This window comes from Oxyura jamaicensis, chromosome 2 (genome assembly GCF_011077185.1).
Source record: "Oxyura jamaicensis isolate SHBP4307 breed ruddy duck chromosome 2, BPBGC_Ojam_1.0, whole genome shotgun sequence".
Lineage (NCBI taxonomy): Eukaryota > Metazoa > Chordata > Aves > Anseriformes > Anatidae > Oxyura > Oxyura jamaicensis.
In genome coordinates, this window is record NC_048894.1 from 122,654,008 (window position 1) to 122,677,748 (window position 23,741).

At 42.3% G+C, this 23,741-nt stretch overlaps 1 long non-coding RNA gene across 1 annotated transcript in view; it reads right to left on the minus strand.

The window, feature by feature from the left end:
- Positions 1-20,823: 20,823 nt before the first annotated feature.
- LOC118161441 overlaps positions 20,824-23,741 on the minus strand; it is a 12,643-nt gene continuing 9,725 nt past the window's right edge. The window contains exons 2-3 of the long non-coding RNA XR_004748029.1: positions 22,507-22,516; positions 20,824-20,837 (exon numbers count right to left, since the gene is read on the minus strand). This is a non-coding gene — a long non-coding RNA (uncharacterized LOC118161441). The remainder of the gene's footprint in view (positions 20,838-22,506; positions 22,517-23,741) is intronic.

The following is a 23,741-nucleotide window of genomic DNA, read 5'->3' on the forward strand; positions in this document are numbered from 1 at the left end:
GCAGGGCAGGTGCCCCCCCGGTCTCCTCCCCGCCTGGCTTCTGGCCCTTCTTTCCCTCCATCGTCCCCTCTCGCCGAGGTGGAGAGCGAGAAAACCCTTGGGTTTTCCCTCGCACCGATCTTCCCCACCTCGTCGCCCTCCTGGTCACCGGTCTCCCTGCTCGCCCCCCTCCATGGGTGACTGCATGCCTTGAGGTCCCTTTGCAGTGCTCTCCCATCACCATTTGGTTTCCATTCCACCAGTATCTCCAGCCAGGTCACTCACTGTCCAGTCCTCTCTTCAGGAGGTGGCACTGCTTGTGGCAACAACTTCTGCCCAGCACCCGTTCCACGCCCAACGTGCCTTCTTCAGTCTTTGCATCCCACCAGCTATGCCACTGCAGCTTGGTCCCGCTCCGCCACCGCCTCACTTGCAACATTCATCATGTCCTTCCCCTTAAATCGGAAACTTGCACTGAAAACCCTACCGGTTTTACCCTGCACAGACCGCAAATGCCTGGGGCTGTGCACTTGTGTGTTTCCCACCACGGTGAGGAGATTGAACAGACCGCAGAAGGTGGTCGTATGTTATCCATGCTACATCAGTGACGAATCCAAAATCCATTTCCTTAACAAAATAACGAAGTTCATACCACTTAATATATGAGGTTGGCCACAGCCCAGTTCTGAGCATCTCCTTAGGGATGCTATACACTTTAATTTTTGTTATACCTACCTCCAGCCTCAGACGTCGTTGGTGAAGTGCCAAAGAATCCGATCTTGTGCATCATAAACACACAAATGGAAAAACAAGTAGTAATACCAGAGATTTGTCTCTGCATTACCTCCATTAGCACAGGCATTCATGAACTGAAAAGCATATTACTACAAAAACAGAGCAGAATATGTCGTGGAGATAGTCACAGCAGACACTATTTGTATGCTTTTAAAGCGTGTCAGCACAGCTTTCTGTGAGAACAACAAGGGGTTCAAACAAGCAGGAACTAAGTTCAATCAGTTGAATGTAAGAGGCACTTATTAAACTCAAACCCTTCAGATGTGCTCCGGGGTGGGTTTTATCACAGTGCCTCCATTTATAGGTTTAACACACCCTTAAAGACCACAAAATCTCTTAAAATAATGAGATCATAAACATAAAGGAGGAAACATTCTGATCCAAACACATTTTTCTTAGTATTGTGGGTGAGATCTGAATAAGTTACAGAGCTGCATCTCTCCAAAAGATTGATGCCAGTTAGAATTGGCTCAGATTATTTTATGTTTTTCATCGCTTTCAATATTATTTAGGTCCCTTTAGGCAGACAGTTTCATCCCTTGAAGAATTACAGTGACAGCAAATACAGCAAAGGAGTGGGTTAGGATAGCGCCTGCAATTTTCACAAGGGCTGTGTAATCTGCCTGGTTCTTCTTACTTTTTTCCCAACCCCAGGCCCTGAGCAGGGCCTGTATTTCTCATGCACGCTTGATAAATACGCCTAATCCAACATGGTCACATTAGCCCATGGTTTCCCCATAGACCCTGAATGACCTATTAGAGGGCTTGCAACAATTTAAATGCAGGAAGACTATGAGATACTTGGATGCCTTGATAACAAGGGTTACAGAACAAGACAGATACCGGAAATGAAAAGTACTTCCCTGAGTACTTCAGATGCAGAACTGACTTCCTGTGAACACAGAACTCATTTCTCCAAGGAACCAATTTCAAGGCAAAATCTCAGCTGTTGCTCCTGAAGAAGATTACAACAGAAGAAATCCTGGATTCTCACTGGAGAGGTGAAGAAGAGAAACCAGGCAGATATCGGGTAAATCTGGAGTAGAGTTTTTACATTTTGTGACACAGTTTGAGATTGGCAGGCTCTTCATATAAAAAGTACACATATTTGACTCATTCTGCAAACATCAGGCACAAATGTAATTTTTGCACAATAACATTGTCTCGAAACAAAAAGCGTTAGCAAGATCCATCTCCTCTATACTAACATGGGTTGGGGGGCACCTGCATTTTAACATTAGCAATCTCAAACTCAGGCACCTACTGAAAGGCAATTTATAGCCACTCTGCTGTAGCTAATGGAAAGCAAGAACATGCCCAGTGCATGATACAACCCATCGCAAAATAATACCTTGAGGCTTCTGGAGAAGCTCACCTCGTTCCCTTGTCTATAAAGGGAGTGCAGAGAGTACCTTAGTCTAGTCACTGAATTTTTAAATAGCTAATGTTAGGAGAGAAGAATCCCGTCCTCATTGATTGACCATAGCAGAGAGCTCATGCGATTCTAAAAATAACAATAGAGAAGTGATGATGTTAAACAGTGGGTATGGCTCTTACCCCAGGTATTTTTGAAGATGTCCATCTACAAACATGGAAGAACACACACCAGATATAGGTCAGCTTTCTACAATAGTGTAATATTTCATTATAATTCTAGCTTTTGTCAGAAGACAGTAAGGTCTTGTTGCATTCAGCAAATACTTCCATATCCTCTCACTTAACCACTTCAGGTATCACCATCATTACTTGGTGCATCTGATCAGGTCTCCAACACACGATCTTTTATTCTGTGACTATTTCAGCACATCTTGCCCACTCGGCAGTGCCAGCAGTCACACAGTGACTCCTGTATACATTACATTTTCATTTGACCCTTTGCTACTCCTGACACTAAGAAATCTAAATCCTCTGGTCGTAAATGTTATGGATTCCTAGACAATCTAGAGAAAAGGAAGAAAACTTCAAGGTATCTTGAAAGTAATAAGTCATCTTAAGAACAAAATACTATTCCTATTATGCCTATTATTCCTCATCAGACTGACTTTGTTAGACTAATCATAGAGAACCACAATTAAAGTGAATTATGAAATGCAATAAAAATAAATCAACAAAATAACTTTTAAAAGTATGTTCTAGGTCAGGATAAGAAAAAATGCACTAATAAGGACTTCAACTACTTGTCATCTCTTCTGAACCCAAAAGTCTTCAAAACTTTCTCATTCAGTTTTAATTTCTCTTTCAGACAATTTTTAAATTATTTCACTCCAGGAAATGGGTCATGTGCTCATGTCACAGGGATTTTCCAACCTGACTCGTTCTATGGTTCTATGATTTTCTGTGGTAGGCTCACCAACATAGATTCATAGGATCATAGATCACCTCCCACTAGACCAGGTTGCCCAAAGCCCCATCCAGCCTGGCCTTGAACACCTCCAGGGATGGGGCATCCATAGCTTCCCTGGGCAACCTGTGCCAGTGCCTCATCACCCTCTGAGTGAAGAATTTCTTCCTAAAATGTGCTTAATGCCTTGTGCCCCCAGGAGGATTAATTCACGTGGCACAGGCAGGAGCTGTGCATGTACCCTCTTGGACGTCACCAAAAAGTGCTTGTGTCTCATAGCCACGCTCTCTCGTTGCAGTTGGTGAAGGGACTTGTAGAAGCAGGCTGGGAGGAGTGTGCATGCTAAGAGCTGTGCCTTTCTCCTCCTGACAGCCCTCATCTAGGGAGGCAACAGCTGACCTTTATATTTACCTCACAAGACTTGTCAGTTGCTATTCTTGCACTCAAATAACGGATGGAGCAGGCTGCGCGGGTACGCATGCGAGCTCTCTACGCTGTTAATGATAATTCTGCAGGAACTAATCTCACAATTATTGGTAGCAACAAGGAAATCCATCAAACGATCACCCTGTGAAAGCACTGAGCGATTTGTATTCCCAGTTGCCTCGGTGTCTGGGTACATTTCGCCATAAGAGAAACTTTGCTGTGTGCTCGCCCTGCCTGTCTGCCCGTGTTTGGCAAACACAGCTGCCGGGCCTGGGGCAAGGCCGAGGGACTGGGCTGGAACCTCACGCACGCCTCCGGCAGCCCGCTGAAGGCTGGGTTCAGCCTGGTTGGCAGGGGGGTGGGTGAGGACATCCCCAAACCCTCTGGGAGCAGCATACAGACGGGTGGGCAGGGGGAACCGAGGCTGGAGCAGGGGAGGACAGGCACCAGACCACGTTGCCAGTGGTTTCTGGCATCCTCTCTCCAGAGAGTCCACATACTGAAGGCCAGGAGCAGAGGAGAGCCTGTCTGTCCAGCTCGGACACTCTGACAGAAAGGGTCACTGGCAGCTTCGTCCGTCAGCTACACCAGGGACCTTGCCTTGTTGCCACCCCGTGCAGCACCAGGCCTCCATTAGCCATGAGCGTCAGCAGCAACACGCAGTTCATTCAGCCCTGAAGGCGTAGCTCTCATACAAACACTGGGAAACCATGCTGCTGGGGTGATGGATCCGGGGGTCGCTTTGAAAATAAAGAAACACTTGAGTACGGCTGTGCTGGTGTCGCATTTTCCAGCACCAGGCAGCAGGAATTTGAGCAAACTGCTGTGTCTCTGATTTTTCAGTGGCCAGACTGCTGCTCTCCCACCAGAGAAGAGAACAGGAGAAAAGTTAGAGTTTGGATTTGCAGAAAGTGAAACCCTCACTCACTTGCACTGTGTTTGTTTGTTGTGAACTGGGGTTTCCTTCGTAATGTAAGCACACACGATACTTCTATATTTGAAAGCATACACTACATGAGAAGGAGACAGAGAAATGAAACTGAGCACAGGGAGAAAATAATCAGTGTGATTTAGAGAAGGTTTGTGATACTAAGAGCAACTCCTGCTCCTCAAATCCTGTTACAACCTCAACTGTTGCTAAAAAAAAGTAAATTTTAGTCTTCCAGCTTAAAAACAAAAACCAACTACACCATCAAGCCTGAGAAACCCCAGATAAGCACAGGAAGAGCTCAAAACGTCATCTTCTTTAAAAATCTCATGATTCTGAGCACAACCTCAATATTTGGGGGAGGAAGAGATGGGAGCAGCACAGTTTTTGGAATACTTGAGGCTAGAGATGCAGCAACTGCCTTCTCACTTCCTTCAAGTGAGGAGGTATGGGAAGAAATACAAACACTATCTGTCTTGAATGGCTGGGCAACAGACTATATATAGAATCTGCTCTGTCCTACTTAAGTTATGACTAATGCTAAACAATTAGAAATTCAGATGTCTGCATATTTGAAGGAGCAAACATCTCTAATGCACCATTTGTTGTTCATTAAAAAATGGAAGAATCAAAGTCTCTCTTAGCTCTGACTAGGCTGCACTTACCAACAGGTGTGTGTTGCTGGAAATGGAGCCCCATGAGACTAATTGCGAAGGATAATGAACAAGATGAGGCGTTTCTTGGAAAAAAAAAAAAAAGAGAGAGAGAGATTGTTATCTTTATAATGACCATGCCCATGCCAAAGACTGCAAATTCTTAAGGGAAGGGACTTTCTTTTTTGTTCCATGCCTGCCTGGTGTCTAGCACAGCGGCGCCCTAGTCTGTGACTAGGAATCCTAAGTGCTACTGCAATTCAAGCGGTACATCATAGTAAATAGTAGTATTAAATTAGCTGGGAACATGAAGGTAGTTTTCATCAGCATCTCAGGATCAAACAACATTTCTCTAAGCCAGTGGTTAATGGAGTTTTATTTGACATCACGTTATTTTTATGAGGAGAAGACAATGCTAATTCCAAAATACAGTCTACTCTTGGGAATTTGGCAGGACTTTTTGTCTGGTTCTTCTAATTCAGAGCTGCAGTGTCTGAGAACACTGGACTGATTCTTGATATGGACAAGATGAAAGACTGGGTGATGGAATCAAAGTACAGAACAAAACCACAAATCACGCCAGTTAATAAATGGAGGAAATGGTCAGTTTCCACAGGAAAAAATCTCCAGATTCCTCAGCCATTCCATTCTCACTATGGCTTACTGATACTGCAAGGCAAACGCTTAATGAATTTGCTTACTGGATGGATTCTTTCATCCCTCTTCTGCTTTGTCATCTTGCGGATGTAAACATAGGGGCCACTGATGGCACAGCCACGCACATTGCCATATGCTATTCTTTTAGCAATTGAGGAAGATTTTAGTCTGGAAGAAAGTACTGGCTTCATTCTTAACTTCTGGTGCTGGGAGAGCAAAGGCAAGCAGCCACAGAGGTGTTGTAGCTGCTTCTCTATGACTAGGAGCTTCCAGGTAACTAAGAAGATATGTCTTCAGCCTGGAGTCCCTGAATGGTGGGATGTCATTACAAACCCCTCTGTTTCAGGCTCATGGATAGTAAGTAAGATGGATGGTGTGTACTCCTAGCCACTACATTTCTGATTTCTCCTTCACCATAAAGCACCAGTGTCAGTGGCCTGACATCAGGCCACTTGAAGGTCTCAAACAGATCTGCAAAAAGAAGATCTCAAACTGCTTTACAAATATTACCTCTGAAATTAATGAGCTTAACCGGTAGCTGTAGAGAAGTAATGTCCTTTAGCAGTGAAATACATTCTGTACTGAGTGAAATACAGCAGCTTTGCAACTCCACAGCCTACTGACAAGCCTCCTCCATTCCCCAGAAGGCTGAGGTGGTCCAACACCACCTGCAATTAAGGCCCACAAGCTGGGCTAGAACAAGTGCCAGGAAATGTGCGTGGATACGGCACCCAGGCAAGGCTGCAGGATGGGTCTGTTACGGGCAGGCCTACCTCGTGTAACGGGCATGGAGGTGCATGGACTACCCCAGCCTGTATCGCATGCTGCTCTGGCAATGCAATGCTGCATCTCATATAAAAGTCTTGCTGAGATCTCGCAGCTCCTTGTTTTTCTGTGCAAGAGTGGGCACGTGGGTTTGGAGCAGCAGCAGCGCAGCGTGCTCTCACTTTGCTCTGCTTTACGTGTGTGCCCTTGGATCAACAATTAAACCAAACCTTGGCTGCAGACATCTAGGTAAATTCCAAGAGCTCGTCAGCACCCATCTCTGACATAACCTGGCTTGTACAGATGAAGTTTTTTACTAAATGACAAGGAAAGGCTGAGAATTTAGGAGACAAAAACTAAAGCTAAAAGCCATAGGGTGGCATCACAGGCATTAGGAGCTCCATGTTCACAGCTCCTAGGATGCTTTCAAATGGGAGAAGACAGCTGCTACTACAGTGGCCAAAGTTGTTGTTTTTTTAAAAATAAAAAATAATAATAAAAAAATAATGTCAGAAAAGTAATCAGTGCCTCTTTTTTAATAAGACTCATCTCAAGTAATACTTGAGCTGATAGCATCTCTTTTGAGGCAGCTACATTTTTGGGCATACAAAGGTTGGGAATGTCCTGATAAAGCTTTTCCAGTTCCCTTAGTGAAGTCTGTGTGAAACATAATTTTAGAGCAGCCAAATTTAAGGTGTTAACAGTGAGTGTCACTGACCTTTGGGTGTTGCTGTAAGACAGCAGTGTGAAGTGCTGGCAAATACACTCACTGAGGTTGTCTCTCTTCAGTTTTCTCTGAGTGTCTTGGGCTCCGGGAAGATTTTAAAAATCCTTGGCTCAACAGGCAGCTCCCCAGAACATCCAAGGGATGCCACCCCAGGCAGACTGCTCGGCTAGACCTCTACTATGAGAGAATGATTCAGAGGAACCTGGTAACACACCCAGTAAAAGCTTTGACACAAAAGCACTTACAGCTTAGTCAGAATTGCTCTTGAGCTTGAAACTGAGCTTTGAAACTGTCTCTTTGCTCTGCAAGTAAGAGAAGGAGGAAGGCCCCTGGGTGTAGTGTGGGAAGTACACCCCAGTCCCTCACTTACCCTATCTGTAATAATGTTTCTGAGGAGGAGAAGGTAGGGTTTTCAGCTCAGTGGGGACAAAAAAAATGTGCATCCTGAAGTCTAGGGTTCTGACACTGACTGCAATTAAACTTGTTTTGGCCCCAAACTGAAGCGCGCACACACACTTTCCTCCTATTTGTCTTGGCACAGCTTTTGGCAGAGCTGTGTGATGGAGGCTGGCTGACTGTTGCAAAACAGGAATGGAAAGGAGATGTCAGTAGTAGGCAACCGGTGAACTGCAAAAGAAGGGCAGTGGTAAGTGAATTGGCTTCCACGTGGCAATAGGTGATTGAATGGCATTATAATGTCTTTATTATGTCAGCAAGAACTATGACAACAGATAAATAAATGTGACTCAAGATGCTGTCCAATTTCACTAGTACATAGATTGTGCCTACAAGGTGGATTTGTTCTGTGGGTCTATTTACTGTTCCTGGTAGGAAACAAACCCCAAATTAAAGAGATGAGCAAGAAGCAATGTTGTACATTTCACAACCAACAAACATTTCCAGCACAGCTCTTTAGAGCAAGGAAACACTCAAGTAGCCCCTGCAGGGAGCAAGGGAATGAGGTATTAATCCATCCTGAGAGCAAAGGAGTTGCAGCACACATTTTTAGTGGTAGTTGGGAACTGTGTCTCCTGCCTCAGGCACAGGGCTATCCTCACTCCTTCATCTGCTTAGCTACATCTGAGGACAAACCTCTAATAAACTCCACACCCTAGATAACTATCTGGGGGATAAAGATCCTAGTTGGGGCTCCTCAGAACAGTTCTTCTTTTCAAAAATGAGCTCCACAATGATCCCTTTATAAAATCCATAAGAGTCAACTCAAAGCAGAGTCAAAATCTGCTTACAGAAGAAGTTATTTGACTCTTTCCTTGCAGAGAATGAAAACAAAATCCTTGTTTTGGATCAAGGCCAGATTTCAAACCTTGAGCACTGACCTGAAGGGTAACCTTGTCTCTCTGCATGGTTCTGCTTGAGCTGCCACACGAAGCTTGAGGCAGAGCCACCTCATGCTCCAAAGAATGAATGCCATAGCTTAAATAACTCTACATGCTACCTGTCAGCATGGTTGGAGCCACAAGGAACAAGTTTTCCATGTATAATTCTACCGCAGCATCAGAGAGGTCCAGTTTGACTTTTGTCTTCTAAGACTCAGACATGGAACACGCCAGTTGCAGAGGAGTCACAGAAAACACTGGTGAATCTCTTCGTGCTCATTGATACCTACTGATAACCACAGCCTGTTTATTACCAAAGCACAAATAGTATGCTTCTCCTTCAGCCTTCAGTTGTGGCTAGGATGTAGCTTGAGACAGATTAAGATGTTTTCAAGAATGTAAACTGAAGTAAATCTTCCAGTGGCTTGCCTCTTCAGGGGGTGACTGAACTGAGCTGTGGTGAACTCAAGGCATGTATAACTCCTGGTGCTTTTGGAGAAAGAAAGCAGTTTTTTGTTATTTTGATAGCAAGACTTCAGTCAGGCCACATGCAGGTTGTATATTCTAAATAACCTGGTTTTCCTTCATTTGCCAAGCACAACATCAGTATCATACCTCTACCCAGGACACCAGTCCAAGCTGCATCTCCCACATTGCACTCATCCTGTGTTCATATAGAAACTCACGGGTGCCTCACTTATGAGCCATAAAACTAGCTGTGTCTTCAACTGTGCAACCCTGCTGAGAGTTGAAGAAGTAACAAACATTTTGGTGCTTAACATACTTCATGAATATGGTGCGTGTCTGTCATTCATTCGGCTCAGCATCCAGTCAAATGGTGCTCTCTGCCCCTGTGCTCCGTGCTAGGGCCCGACCATGCAGCTCTGTCTGCAGGGGCTCTGATGGGAAGCGATCTGCGGCTCGGGGACTTTGTGATCCAGTGACAGGGCTTGCGTTTGACAGAACAGAATTTTAATAGAATAATATAGAATTTTCTTTCAGGAATCTGTCTGAAAAATGATTGATTGAGAAGTGTTTTATCTGTAAATGACATCTGTGATAAAAATAAAATAAAATAATATATAAAAATAAAAAAATAATAAAAAATAAAAGCCCTATAACATATCCTAACGTATAATGTGATCATGATAAGAAAAAGAGAACTTCAGTTATACAACCCATCTGTAAAACTGGCAAGATCCTTCTTGTCCCAGGAAAGATGTCTTTGCATCTGACATCACTGCCCTTACCTTGGAAAAGGAAAGAATTTATTTTCAAACTGTTGTAAAAGTATGATTCTTCCACAATATAAACATGGCAGGTGATCAATCACAGCTCAGATTTCCAGTGAAAATATCAGAAATCCCATCAGTGCTTTGTGAGACTGGTGTGTTGCTTGCTGTGGGCCTCTAGCTGAGGAAATAACATCTCTCCATGAAGAGAAGAATCGAATGATCTTTATCAAAAAAGGCGAAGATATCCTGAGTCCCCAGCATTCATTTATTTAGCTCTAATTGTCCCATACCTACAGGTGGGAGCCAAGAGGTGGTGCTAGAACTCAGCTATCTCACACCTAGCAAACGTCTGCTCCAGCTGGGTTTCAGGTGGAAAGATGCAAAAGATGGCTGCGCTCACTGTGCTTTATGATGTTTCCGACACACGTCGTTTAGTCTCTCAGCTGTCTGTGCTGTTAGATGGACTGTAACCTGAGTTTTAGTTTTGACGATTAACTGATCTGGAAGAGCAATCATCCTCAATTCTTAGTGCTCGCTTCCTAGAGTTCTTGAAACTGTTCGCTCCCGGCTACAGCCAGAAGCACTCATTATCAATATAATGAGAACAACTACCTCGGATGCAAATATTCATGAGTTAATCTTGTCTCATTGTCCCTAAATTGAGCACTAGAGCAACATGCTACAAAGTACGTGTGAGTCAAATCATGCTTAAAACTAACACCGGGCCTTCCGTCAGTGACAAGTGCCCCGCACTGCAGATGAATTACCAGAAGCTCTTTCAGTGGCAGTGAAACACTTCAGATAGGAACTCACGTCACATTTCTGATTGACCAAGGGCCTTGGGTAAGAAAGCAGGAAGAGCACCGGAGATGCTCACTTACAGCATCACTGACAGGAGCATCTGCAGTGTCTGAGGTTTTTCTTGTCCTGCTGATGTGTGACTGAACTGGGAAATCAGTCCCATGGCAATTGTGCCCTCTGTGTGGCTGTCCTCAATGTGAAATCCTGGTGTTACCAGTGGAAACTGGAGAGATGTTGGGCAGATTGGTACGTCTCTGCTGAGAGAACCACGCAGTGAGGTTTTCGGGGCAGTTTTGCAGAGCAGACCTTTTCAAATCAAACTGAGCAGAGAAGTCAATGAGAGCGGTGAATAACCCCTTTTCTTATCACCTAACAGCATTTATCACTTGTTACCTGCACCATCCTTTAGCAACTGATTTCAAAGTCACCCAAAAGAACCCTCCTCTTGCAGCTTCCAATGTGTTTTCTCTATTTATTCCCATTAAAATTTGGATGCTTAAGCCTTCTTCATTAACTTCATTTATTCTATGAAAACAGACCACTAAAGACTTTTACTTCAGAATCAGCAAGAGGAAGCTAATAATTTGTAGTGTTTTGACCAATGGTTAGGGAATTTCTTGAAGAGCTCCTAAACGATTAGCTGATATAGCACGTTAAGGGAAATTTTCATAAGCTGCTCAGGAATAGACCTATTTTTACTTCATCATATAAAAGAGCATACTGAGATAAGAAATCCAAATGCTAGGATATTACCTATTTTAAATTTGTCATTATTATATTCTTGCATAATTTATATAACATTTTATTGTTATGGACTAGACCAATTTTCTTTGGAACATATCAATGCAACGGCCACCTTCCATTTTGGGTTAGATGCAAGTATCAATTATAGTACTCCAGGGAATCAAACAATAACCGATACTCTTCTTTGTCCCCAAAATGCACACACGTCACCAATAAAGCCATACATCAGCATAAATAGCCAGGGAAGTTTATTGGACATTGTTTTTGGAAGGCTATACATCTGAATGAGGCTGAGAAGACTAAAGCTGCTGAAAAAGGAAAGCAGAAAAGCTCATGACATGATCAGAGCAAGCTCTGGGCACACAGCTCTGAGTACTCAGCACTGCAAATCTGACCAGGCGCCTGCCAGTATTAGATCAAAAGTACTGCAGCCACCTGGTGCAAAGAGCTGCTGGATAGGAATTCTTCAAAAGCAAGTTAATTTTGTACCAGCGGGGTTTGTGCTGCTCTGGGTATATCATCTGTTCCCCCTAGAGCTGGCACAGAAGATGGAGGCAGCAAAAATACCACAGCACGTGATCTGAGTAATTTGACAGGAATGGGAGTGTATATTCATGCTCCAGCTGGATCAGTGGGTGATCTGGTGGTGAGCTGCTCTACCAGCAATGAACGTGGCACCACCAACAAAAAACAGAGGGGACTCTAGGGCTAAGAACTGACTGAAAAAGGGAGTCCAAGCTAGGAACAATTATCCTTTGTTGCGTGATTCTTTCACCAAGGTTTTGACAAAGAAACACCATTTTGTGAGCTTTTATGTTTCAGTGGCTACAGACACATGTCCAAATAGGGAACAATAGTACATTTAGACTACAACAGAATATTTTGCTTAAAATAGCCCATTTGGCAGCATATATCCAAGTTTCCTAATAAAACAGCAATAGCGTAGTTATTTAGTATTTTTAATGAACTGAGAAGACCAATGCATTTCAAACAAGACACAAGCCAGCAGATAAAGTGTTTTGATCTCTCATGGTCCATCTCCCTGACAAAGAGCAGGTGAATAAATAAAAGTCACAAGATCAGAGATTATTTCTTTCCCATTTTTTCCTACATCAGTTCTCTCACTGAGCCATGTCCTAGAGGCAGGTATTATTTACTTCAGTAGAATGTCCTTTTCCACTTAGTGTTTGCCCCTGACTAAGTGGAGGTAACCAGCAAATGTCTTTGTCCCATAGGAAATACTTAAAGCCAGTATTTCCATGTGTGTTATTTCATTAGTGTTTGAAGAATGTGTGCTAAAGCAGTATCACAAGAACTCACACCACCAGAAAGAGCACTTGGGGTGATCTATAGACCGGGTTGTTGTTCCTGATTTGTCCAGAAGTGTGTGTTCATCATCATCTTTTCTGAGCAGTTTTATTTCCCACCTGGCTGTGGACAGCCAATTCCACCCTTGCATCAGGGCTAGGGTTAGGCTAAGACTCAGACAACCAATGCTTGGCTCCTTTCTCTGCTTCTGTCATCCTAGGTAGCTTTGAGTAAGTCCCACACTGTTTCAGTGCCTGACTTCCTTACCCCTGAAATAGCCTTTCTGAAGATTCTCACAGCACAGAATATAGGGCACACAGACATTGCAGTCCTGGAAGCCCTATCACCCCACAGGAGATATGCATGGTGCAATAGCTTCATAGGTCATCTCAAGCAAAACAGCCCCTCTGTGCTGTAATCTCTCCTCTGCTCCCATCAGGTTTATTTCAGATCTCACAGATGGATGTCTCAGTAGAATGCCTCTAATCAGGCACAATATTTTGCATGTAGTTAATCATTCATATGGGACTCTACATTTCAAACAGTTCAGATTTTCCTAATTAATGTTTTGCATCATGATCGTATTTACAGTAATTGGGACTGATATTTGAAGTACAGTAAAAGCTGTCATCTCATTCCCTCCTAAAGAACCCAATTACCTTCATTTGTTAGCAAATTCATGCTAACATTTGGGTTTATTACAGTTGATAACATAAAGCCAGCTCCTTCAATGACGTGGTTCAGCAGGGTGCCATCAGAGCCCAGGCCTAGAAGATGCTGCAGACCTAACCTTGGAGGCTAGAGCTGGTGTGCCTTCCTGACTTATATCCCAGCAGTGAAGTCAATCAGAGAGTCTCAAGGGCAAGAATTTCCCTTGTGCCTGAGATAGGCCTCAGCCCGTGACTACCGAGGATGATGACAGCTTTTGTAATCAGCCATTTCTCTGATGTTCATATGAGACAGAAGAAAGCTTGTGCCTGGGTTCACTCAGCTCATTCTTCATGCCTAGTGTTTTCAGTCAATGCTTCTGAAGGCCAAGAGCCAGCCAAGAGGAAATACTAGGCGCAGAAACTGGGGTAAAAGTCAGACCACACGAATCAAGACATTAGTCTTTTTGGGCTCTCCCATCCCTGCATTACAGTCCTAAAGGATGGCTGCAGTGTGGCATACACTGCTCATGTCACTAAAAGAGATAGATGTCACGGCATCCAAAAGTTAATTTCATGATCAGGTGTTAAAATGCACCTGTGTATATGACCAGACCAGGTATGCACCTCAGAGGGGTATTTACAAGCATGCTGTGCACGCACCTCAGAGCCAGTCAGTCATTCCTCAGATGGGAAAGAGGATGGAAGAGTGCCAGACTTCTTTCTTATTCTGGGAAGACCGATTTCAGCTACTGATTATTACCTAATAACCTAATCAGCAGTAATAGCAATATTTGGCACTTAAAAACACTTTATATTCAAAGAGCTTCACAAGCAGCTTAGGTAGAAAATTAATCCCTAAATAATTAGCAAAGGAAGCAAGAAAAACAAATTTTTAACATGAGAAAACAGAGCTACAGAAACAAAGTCAGATAGTTAGAGCACAGTCATTCATTTGTTGTGGCTTTCTGCAGGCAAACAGGTGTTTTTTAATAAGTAAATAAGGTAAACTATGATTTTAACAGATGTTAGTGGGTCCAGATCAAGCCTAGTGGGAAGCTTTGAGTTGCCTAACTAATAAACATGTAAACGAGATAAAAAATGTTTCAATTACACTGACCTCGCCTACAGCAGAGATTTAAGATGGGCTTGTTAAAGGGTATTAATGAGCACCAAAGGCACCCCCCCAACTGGGGTAAGCAAGATGTGAAAGAAAAACAGAAACTGAGAGGTCCCACCCTTCCCACCTGCCTACTGAGAAAGCCAAATTTGTCTCTGCACGAAATCTCAGCAAAAAGTTTTTCAACTGAAATCAGTTCCATGATTCAACAGTTCAATAAGCAGATACCTCTCTCTCTCTTCTTGGCAGTTTTCCCAAGAGCTTCCTCCAACTATTTTAGCTCTTAATTTCTCTCTCTCCCTCTCTCTCTTTCTTTTTTTTTTTTTGCTACAAGCAACTTCTTCCCCAAGCACCTATCTACAATTGAATCCTACTCTAAATTCATGTCAAGATCAGCTTATGTATTCATTGCTGAATGAATTTCAAATATGTGCTCCTTGTGTTCCTTTCCCAACAGGATAGAGAGGCCTCTTGAGTTGCTTTAAATGTCTCATTACAAATGCTTCATTAGAAACTACGTCACAGATTGTGTCAATCTGGTCCACACTTTCATGCCAAAAAGTAAAGACTTTCAAGCTGTGCCTTTCTTACCATTAAGTTTCCAATCTGTTTTTAGAATCTCAATCAGTTCTTTAAGGAATGCAAATGTTACTTCTCCCTTCAGTGCTGAAACTAGCCATTGGGAAATGCACATGCATAATGCTTTCCTGCTCCTGCATGTATTGAAACAATAATCAATGCTGGAAGGGCAGACTACTATCTATATATTTTCTGAAGGACGCACAGACCTTCTATGCTCTTAGGGACAGTCCGCCTCCTTCACATTGTGTGAATAGAAATAATTTAGTAGAAATCAATATTACATGTGACAAGAGTTTAATCAAAATCAGTGTGGGAAGTTTGTCTATTGAGGATGAAGCTGATCTTATGATAATGTAACATGAGTCAAGTTTCTTTGAGCCTGTTTTTCCTCTCGGCTAGACCTGGTTTGCACCACCATAACTGTACTTACTTTAAGGGATTACTCTTAGCTGCTACTTTCTACACAGTGCAACTCAGTTCCATTATTGTTTCCTACGTTCTCAGGAGACCTACCTGCTTTGCAGACATTGTGAAACTCCGTTTTGACAGTAATTCTTACTATGTGTTCTAATAATGCTTCTGCGGCTTCTGAAACATGTAGAGAAATATGGATTATTTTGTTTCCTACTGAGTAACTCATATGTTGTGAAGCCAGAAAGAACTAGTACAGAAAAGCGCTCTTTGCAGATGATCAGCAGTTAAAATAGAGGCAACCAGTGAAAGTGTGAGATGGAAAACCCAGCACCTTGGATATGGGAAGATCAACACAAGTAAAAATAGGAGGTAGTGTATATGAAATACACCACAAATTATTTCTCGTTGACTGTGACAGAGCAGAAGGCAGATAGGACACATATGCTGCTGGCAGCTGTGCATCCAGACAGCCTCACTCGTCTGATGGTCCTGTCTGAGACACACCAAACCATTGTCTTCCCTCACAGAGAATCTACATCCTCCCCTATCCATCTTTCCTGACCATTAGCAAGTTTTCCTAACATCTAACCTCACTATCCACATTGCCCATGAGTTCTCATCCTAGGAAACCCAACATTGTTTGAAGACAGCAACTGTCTCACTCAATCTTCTCTGTAATAATCTCCCCAGTTGCTTTCCTCAACCCACACACACTTTGTTTCCTAGGACTGCAGCACCCACACCTAGTCTCCTCTGGACTCAACACACTTCTTGCAGGATAGTGCCAGAAGCTGGACACAATGTTAAAGTGAAGCCTCATCAGTAGTGAGTAAATCAAATAGTATTCCTCTTCATGCACCTTAGTGCATTGTTTTATCCAAATAATGTGACATGGTTGATGTAAGTTCAGGCTGTGATCTGCTATAGCCCCTAGAGTCTTTTCAGAACATATGTCTGCTGAAACCCCCCATTTTAAGTTTGTGTGTTTTTCTTCCTAAGAATAGAATTTTGCTTGTTGAGCTGCAGCTTTTTAGCCCAGCCAGATGTTTTGTTGTGTTTTGTTTTTTTTGTTTGTTTGTTTTATTTTGTTTTGTTTTGTTTTGTTTTTTCCAGTTTGTCAAGAACATTCCTTTTCCTTTTCCATTCATGCTGCCCCTCCCAGCTGAATGTTATGCGCCCGTCTAACAGGTATAGTCTTTATCATCCAAACCACTAATGAAATGCTGAATATTAAGTCCACATTATAACTCCTTGGACACATCTTCTCAGCTGGAAAGATAATCATAACTACTCTCTGAACAATTATTTTAAACCAGATTTACACTAGTTCTGTTATATTTTCATCTAGAACATTCTTCTTCAACTGCATTCAACAAAAATCACTCAGTCCTTTTGGAAAAAAAAAAAAAAAAGAGAGAGAGAGAGAGAGAGAGAGAGAGAGAGAAAATCCATGGACCATCTTTTGCAATGTTACCGTATGAGAATTAGGTGTGGTGAAAAGTAGATGAAAGTTTAATTCCCCTCCCTCTTTGTTTTACCTTCCCAACATGTAAAGAATTGCACACACATTTCTATTTAACTGTTCTTAGTAACTACTTTGAAACTCACCTCTGATATCTTACAAAAAACTAGAGGGAAGTCCACAGACTACCAGAAAGAAACTTGATCTAGACTGAGTTCCTCCAGACTGCTTAAGACAAATACCCTTGAGATAGTGTCAAAATTCTATTGAGACTAGTTTCATCTGTTGTTTCTTGATTAATCCCTCTCCCCAGGTTCTGGAGAAAAGAGAGAGTTCATACATTTTATGTCACAGCATCACACTACTTTGGCTAAGAGGCAGTGGGATCATGACATCTGTATGCTTTGTTAGGCTTATATGATTTCAGGGGTTGTTAGGAAAAAAAAAAAAAAAAAGCTCAAAGAATGGTGTTAAAAATTGTTAACTGCTGGAAGCTGTAGGGCGTTGTTCCCAAAGATGGGAACACCTTCTTTTATCACTCTGAAGAGTAATCTCCTATAGCATTTAAAGCTCAGGCATTATCTGCATTACAATGGTACTGGCTGTACAAGTCGATCTCACTTTCAGAGATTAAGTTTATCACAAATGCTCAGAGCCTCAGACCTTTAACAAATATGTCTGCAGCCTGATCACCTTCTTTGGCTGGAAGTTAATCCTGATGTTGTGACCACAGATTACATATTATGTTATGCATCATGCTGTCACATATGTTTTAGCACTTTTGTGTGCCTGACATGAGTAGGTGGATCCTCAAGGGAAGTTGTAACCAGAAATATATTACAGTTAAACTTGGAGGAGAGGCCATGCAATGTCTAATTAAATCTTCTTCATTTCTTCCTCACATTTGGCCAGTTGGGATCATGGAGTTTCATAACATCTTCACTGAAAGCAAGGGCTGTTTTTGGTTGGTGTTGTTTTCTTCCTAGCTGACTAAATGTCAATTAGGTAGTGGAAGAAATTTAATTGAGTTGTGCTGAGTTCTTCAGTGACTAACAAGTCTGCTCCTGAGCTGTGGAAGAAAACATTATATCACCAATGGCATGTGTCATCCCAAGGATGAGGCAGTGGAGCTGAAGGATCAATGGAACATGTGCAGCTGGATTTCTTCTCTTCCAGATGAAGCCTGGTCAACACAGTCCATGTATACACTAACTTAAAGAGAACAAGGTATTAAAGGCCTCTAGATTGACACAGATCTCAGCACAGAAACTGCGGACTGCTAATATTTACAAGCCCAAAAGTGTGAGCACAGGGTTTTAGACATACTGACCCAAATGCTTTGATGAAGGTACGTAGACCCTATAGTTAGTTAACTCCATGGGTTAGTGTTTACAGTTAGGAACCAGTAGCAGTCTGACTGCATGGGTTATGCATCACACCTTCTAATCTCGCTGAGAAATGGGACTTCGTGGCTCTTATAGAGGACCCAAGATAGCACCTCCTCACTGGACTGTCCTGTACATTGCTGAGGTTACTACACAATTGTTTCAGGGAACTTGATTCATGAATTTCTGCATTTTGTTCCTTTGCATAGCATAGATGTAGCCTCCAAAAATTTCAGTTTGCACCTCAGTATGGTCTCCTTTTGCTACTTTGACAATAAAATAATCCCTTTAATTTAATGTAAAATAAACCTATTATTTATTGTAAGGCACCTCTACCTTGCCACAGCAGCACTGAAGAACCTTTATGTTGCTGAAGAGAAGTGGTTTGACTGTACAACCCAGACCTAACCACGTTTTACACTTGTCATTAAGCCGTGTCTGAATCCTGCCCTTAGTTGCAGGGCAGTCAGTAGTGGGGGAGCAGTCAGTAGTCAGTAGAAGTCCATGGACAGAGTGGAGAGCACACTATTCTCCCTGAGGTACTGGATGCTAAAAAGCTCAATCACCTTTGCACAACTTCAGTTTTACAGCTGTGGAGGGTAATTAATACAGGCTTCCAGGAACAGAAGGGCAAGCTTAGGCTACAGTGCAGCCCTTGCATGCAAGACAGTACTCTGAGTGCTCCAGTGAGGCTGAGAAATTGCAAAGCTCCCTTCCTGGATCATTCATATTGCTGACATTGTAATTAAGACATCTGACTGACTGAAAAGTGGCTGACTGCTGCTCTGCTCCATTGAGCTCTCTAATCTGGTGGGGAAAGGCATAAGATGTGAGTGCTAGAGGGAAACGTGCTGCACAGATCCAAAACAGAGAAAAGACAGACCATTTTTATCATGAAACTGGGCAACTGTCTGCCTAGTCTGCATAGGCTCTCCAGTTCTCGGTGTTTTCAGAACACGACCAGGTACTTTTCTGAAAGATCTTTCATTAAACATAGCATCATAGAAGCACAGGATATCCTGAGTTGGAAGGGACCCACAAAGATCATTGAGTCCAAGTCCTGGCTCCACACAGGACCACAGAAAAAACAGACCATATGCCTGAGAGCATTGTCCAAATGCTTCTTGAACTCCGGCAGCTCAGTGCTGTGACCACTGTCCTGTGGAGTCTGTCCCTGTGCCCGACCACCCTCTGGGTGCAGAACCTTTCCCTAACCCCCAGCCTGACCCTCCCCTGTCCTAGCTCCATGCCATTCCCTCAGGTTCTGTCTCTGTCCCTGAAGAGCAGAGCTCAGCGCCTGCCCCTGATGTTACTGAATTCAGCTTAGAGGTGATGCTGAACTGCATATATGTGATGCACAAAGGATTTAAGGCTAGATGATCTAAAGATGCTTTCTGGCCTGAAATACCATTTATCTTCATATCTACTTTGTCCTTGACAGTGTGGAACCAGCAGCAGAGACAGATCTTGCAAAATACATCTACTATTACTCTTCTTTCTAGAAACAGTTTTTTTAACAAAACAACTGATACGCTCTTTACCTTAAATGTTTTCTCATGAAGGCTCATAAGCAAGTATGTGCCCATTCACATCCTTTTCAAACACAGCCATTGTTAATTCAGATTTTGTTTGTGTTTAAAAAATAATGTATTGATGCACGGAATTTTTGAGTGACTCATCTAATTCTCTGAGTAGGTGGATTGTATGCCTTCACACAGTGAAAGTATACTTTAATCTTAACCATTGAATTCTTTTAATCTTCAAAGGCAAAACGATACAATCCAGTAATGCAGTTGACTGCTGCTTGAATTTCCAGGGAAGATCTCTGGTCCTGGATCTATGTTATAAAACAGACTGACAGTTACATTAGAGCTTACCTGAATGCTTCACATTACTTCAGTGGGCTTCCGGCTCCAAAGGACTGATTGTACCATGGCATATCTCAGGCCAGTCTTGAAGTTGCTCAGAGTTCTTCTGGGCTCAGTGTCCCTCTAGGGTGCAGAAGCTGATGAGGCCAGTGGCTGTGGCATCATCTATCCATGCTCCTCTTCTCCCTGGCTTAGACTGTATACTTCCCAGCATTGACAGCTATGACTCCGGCTCCACTTCATGGCACCAACTCAACACCTCAGAAAAAGAACTTGAGGTGCATGCACACATCTAGTTGTGTATGGCCTTTGGACCATAAAGTTGGAGGCTGACAAGTGGCAAATGTCTATGGACAGTCAAGCGATCTAAAATAAACCAAATTGAAAGTTTCCTGCTTCCTAGGTATGGCAAGCAGACAGTGAAACCTACAGGCAAAGAAGAACTCAATTAGGTCTCGTTTGTCTTTTTAAGAAGGGCAGAATATGAAGATGGATATTTCCTCCCTAATCCCAGTTTGTGCACAATGGTACTCTCTGCTACAGATCACTCAGAGCTTTCTGTTATCTACTGCAATTCAATAATATCCAGCCTCAGTGCAGGGACATGAAAAAATCTGTGTATTTAAGTTGTTTTTGAGCTGCCATGGACAGCTAACCCACCAGCTGCTCTCTGTGCCAATATACCTGCCTGATTAAAAAAAAGTAATAATCTTCCATTAAATTTGCAAACAAAGCAGAGTAGATGGAATAGCTCCCCCTGCCCAGCCTAGGCGTAGTTACCAGCCCTTTGGCCGAGTGTTAGTTTTTTTAAGAACATTTATTAAAGAGGAGTGAAGGTGGTGCCTGTACCAGAGGTGCTGGAGTGGGTATCTATAACTGCCCTCAATCTGGGATAAATTACACACAATCAGCAGCCCCAGCTTCAGAAAATAAATCGAAAGGAGTAAGAATGTGATACTAAATCAGTTAAATCAATGCAGCACAGGTAAATACAAGTTCTACATGTGGCTTTTGACCGATTTATAATTACTTGATTCCCTGAAATTAAAGAAAAATAAACTGCCTGATTGATTTCATAATCCAGGGGCCACAAACTGCTCTTGTTAATAGAAGACCTGCTGGTTTGGATAATAGATGGAATTGCTAATTTACTTGCTATTCACTATGCTATAATTTTTTCCTCTAAACTGAATTGTTAAAAATAAACAATTTATTTTCCTTCCCAAATAAGAAAGAGAATTTATTACCAATAGTGTTTTGTGGCTTTAGGAGGAAAGTTAAATTTAGAACTTAGACTAGTTGCACAAAGAGGATTATGAATATTTTAAGGAAACAGCTTCCACTTTCTTCTGAATACAGATAGGAGAAGGGAATAAACTGAAACAAGGGTTTGGGTGTTATTCTTGGAGGCTGATGTGCCCCTGAAGATGAGGGAATGCATTGTGCTTGGTATTTAACTTTTCTTGATGCAATATATTGCCTCTGTAAAATTATGAAGCCTGTGGTAGCCCAACTGGTCAGCAGAGAATTTGTTCTTGACTCAGTCTGTAGCCCAGGAGCCCCCTGCTTCCTGCCCAGATGTGCCTGCACTGGTCCGTCCTCAGATGCAAACTGGGGTACAGCCTGCCTGGCTATGGTCCCAGCAGAAGGGTGCCACCAGCGCTAGCCCTGTGAGCAACAATTTCATGGTACAGTAACAAGCCAAGATGGTTCATTTTGCCCATCTCTGGCTGGACCAAAGCTGCATGGCATTGCAGTGACAAAGCCAGGATGCCTCCTTCTCACCTCAGCAAGCAGGAGGCAACTTGAGGTGAAGGAAAGCCCATCTCACTTCTCCTGGGGTAACATTTCTGCCTATGTTCCTCCCTGGGGACACCAGATGCTGGTGGCTGTTACGCAGACAGGTTCTCCCATGAACTAGTCCTTCAAGTGGCTCTATTTAAGGAGGCAGCAAGGACTCTGGGACATATTTCTGTAACTCCTTAGCACTGAACTCTCTTTGAACCGATGCAAAAGAATGGAAGCAAAGACACGTGCATGGATTGTGCGCAGTAAAAACCAAAAGCTTGGCCAGACCAGAGGTTTGGATCCAAGCCTGGATCTGGGATCTGGGCACACTTTGCAGTGTATATACAGTATGAGTGAAGAGTGACATTTTAGAAGAGTTTAGGAGAAGGAGAAATGATGACTTGCATCTCCCCAAACGTAACTCCAATGGAAGTACTAGAAAAGAGCAATCAACCCTTTTTAACTGCATTTGTTCTCACAGAAGAGTCAGGAAATTAAAGATTTTTTTTTAGGCAAAGACATCAAATGAATTTTGGTCCTATACTTCAAAAAAACTGGCACTTTTACCAAATAATGAAGTTTTTCAATAGGAAAGGACAATTAATTACCCCAAAGAGGTTGCTAAATGTATAGAAGAAGTAAAAAACTTAGAGATAATCATTTTCATCTGGAAGCTATTCCCATTAACAGTGTCATGTTCAGGAATATTTAGAAATCTTGACTGAAACTTTTAAATATAAAGACAGTAGTCCAATAGAGATCCATTATTTGACAAAATTATGGCATGGACACGGTACACAATTTTCTTTGCTTTAGTGCAAGTAAAGAGGAAAAAAAAAATGCACCAATGCAACAAAACTGAGAGAAAAATGAGAAGCAATGTTGTTGTTTTTTTGTTTGTTTGTTTTGTTTTGTTTTGTTTCCAGAAATTATAAAGCATTCATTACTACATACAGAAAAAAACCTGTATCATGCAATAGGGTAGGCCTGGACTCAAGTAAAAACAAACATTCAAACTTTTGAACAAATCTGCTCAAAGATTCATCAAAATGTGATGTAAATGGATTTCTCTTTTTTGCAAGAGAATTTGGGACTAAATATTAAACATAAATTCTCGGTGAGATGATAACAGTGCCCACTTTCATAAAATGTATTACAAAAAATGAAGTTTCACTGTTACAGAAGAATAAAACTCATTTTTTAATTCATAAAATGCACATATACACATGTTCATGCCTTCATGTTTAGAATCATTTAATTATTGTACTTGACGGGCTATTTTAACCAAAATCTCTTACTTATCATTGGTGCTACCCTGTACAAAATCAACCTGAAAGCACATAAACACATTACTCAAAGCAGTTGGATATCTGATTATGGTATTTAGTTGACCCAACAATTGCATAGGGCTGGTGGTCATCAAAGAGAGTCTAAATCTAAAAAAAAAAAAAAAAAAAGTGCCCTTATTTATGGACTCAGGGTACATTTGTAGCTCGGGGTCAATGTACTGCTCATGATTCTGTAGGCGGTAGCTTTCTTTTTATGTTAGTGCTGAAGCAACAGTCTATGTGTGACAATACCATGTCAAGTGAAATCAAAATTCTAAACCTAAGGGCCTCAGTATCTCAGAAGATTTTGTTTTAGCACAAATCCAGGTGGTTCCACATCAAATCCGGGGAGAGGAAGGGAGGGGAAGGAGAGAGAATGGGAAGGAAGGAAGGAAGGAAGGAAGGAAGGAAGGAAGGAAGGAAGGAAGGAAGGAAGGAAGGAAGGAAGGAA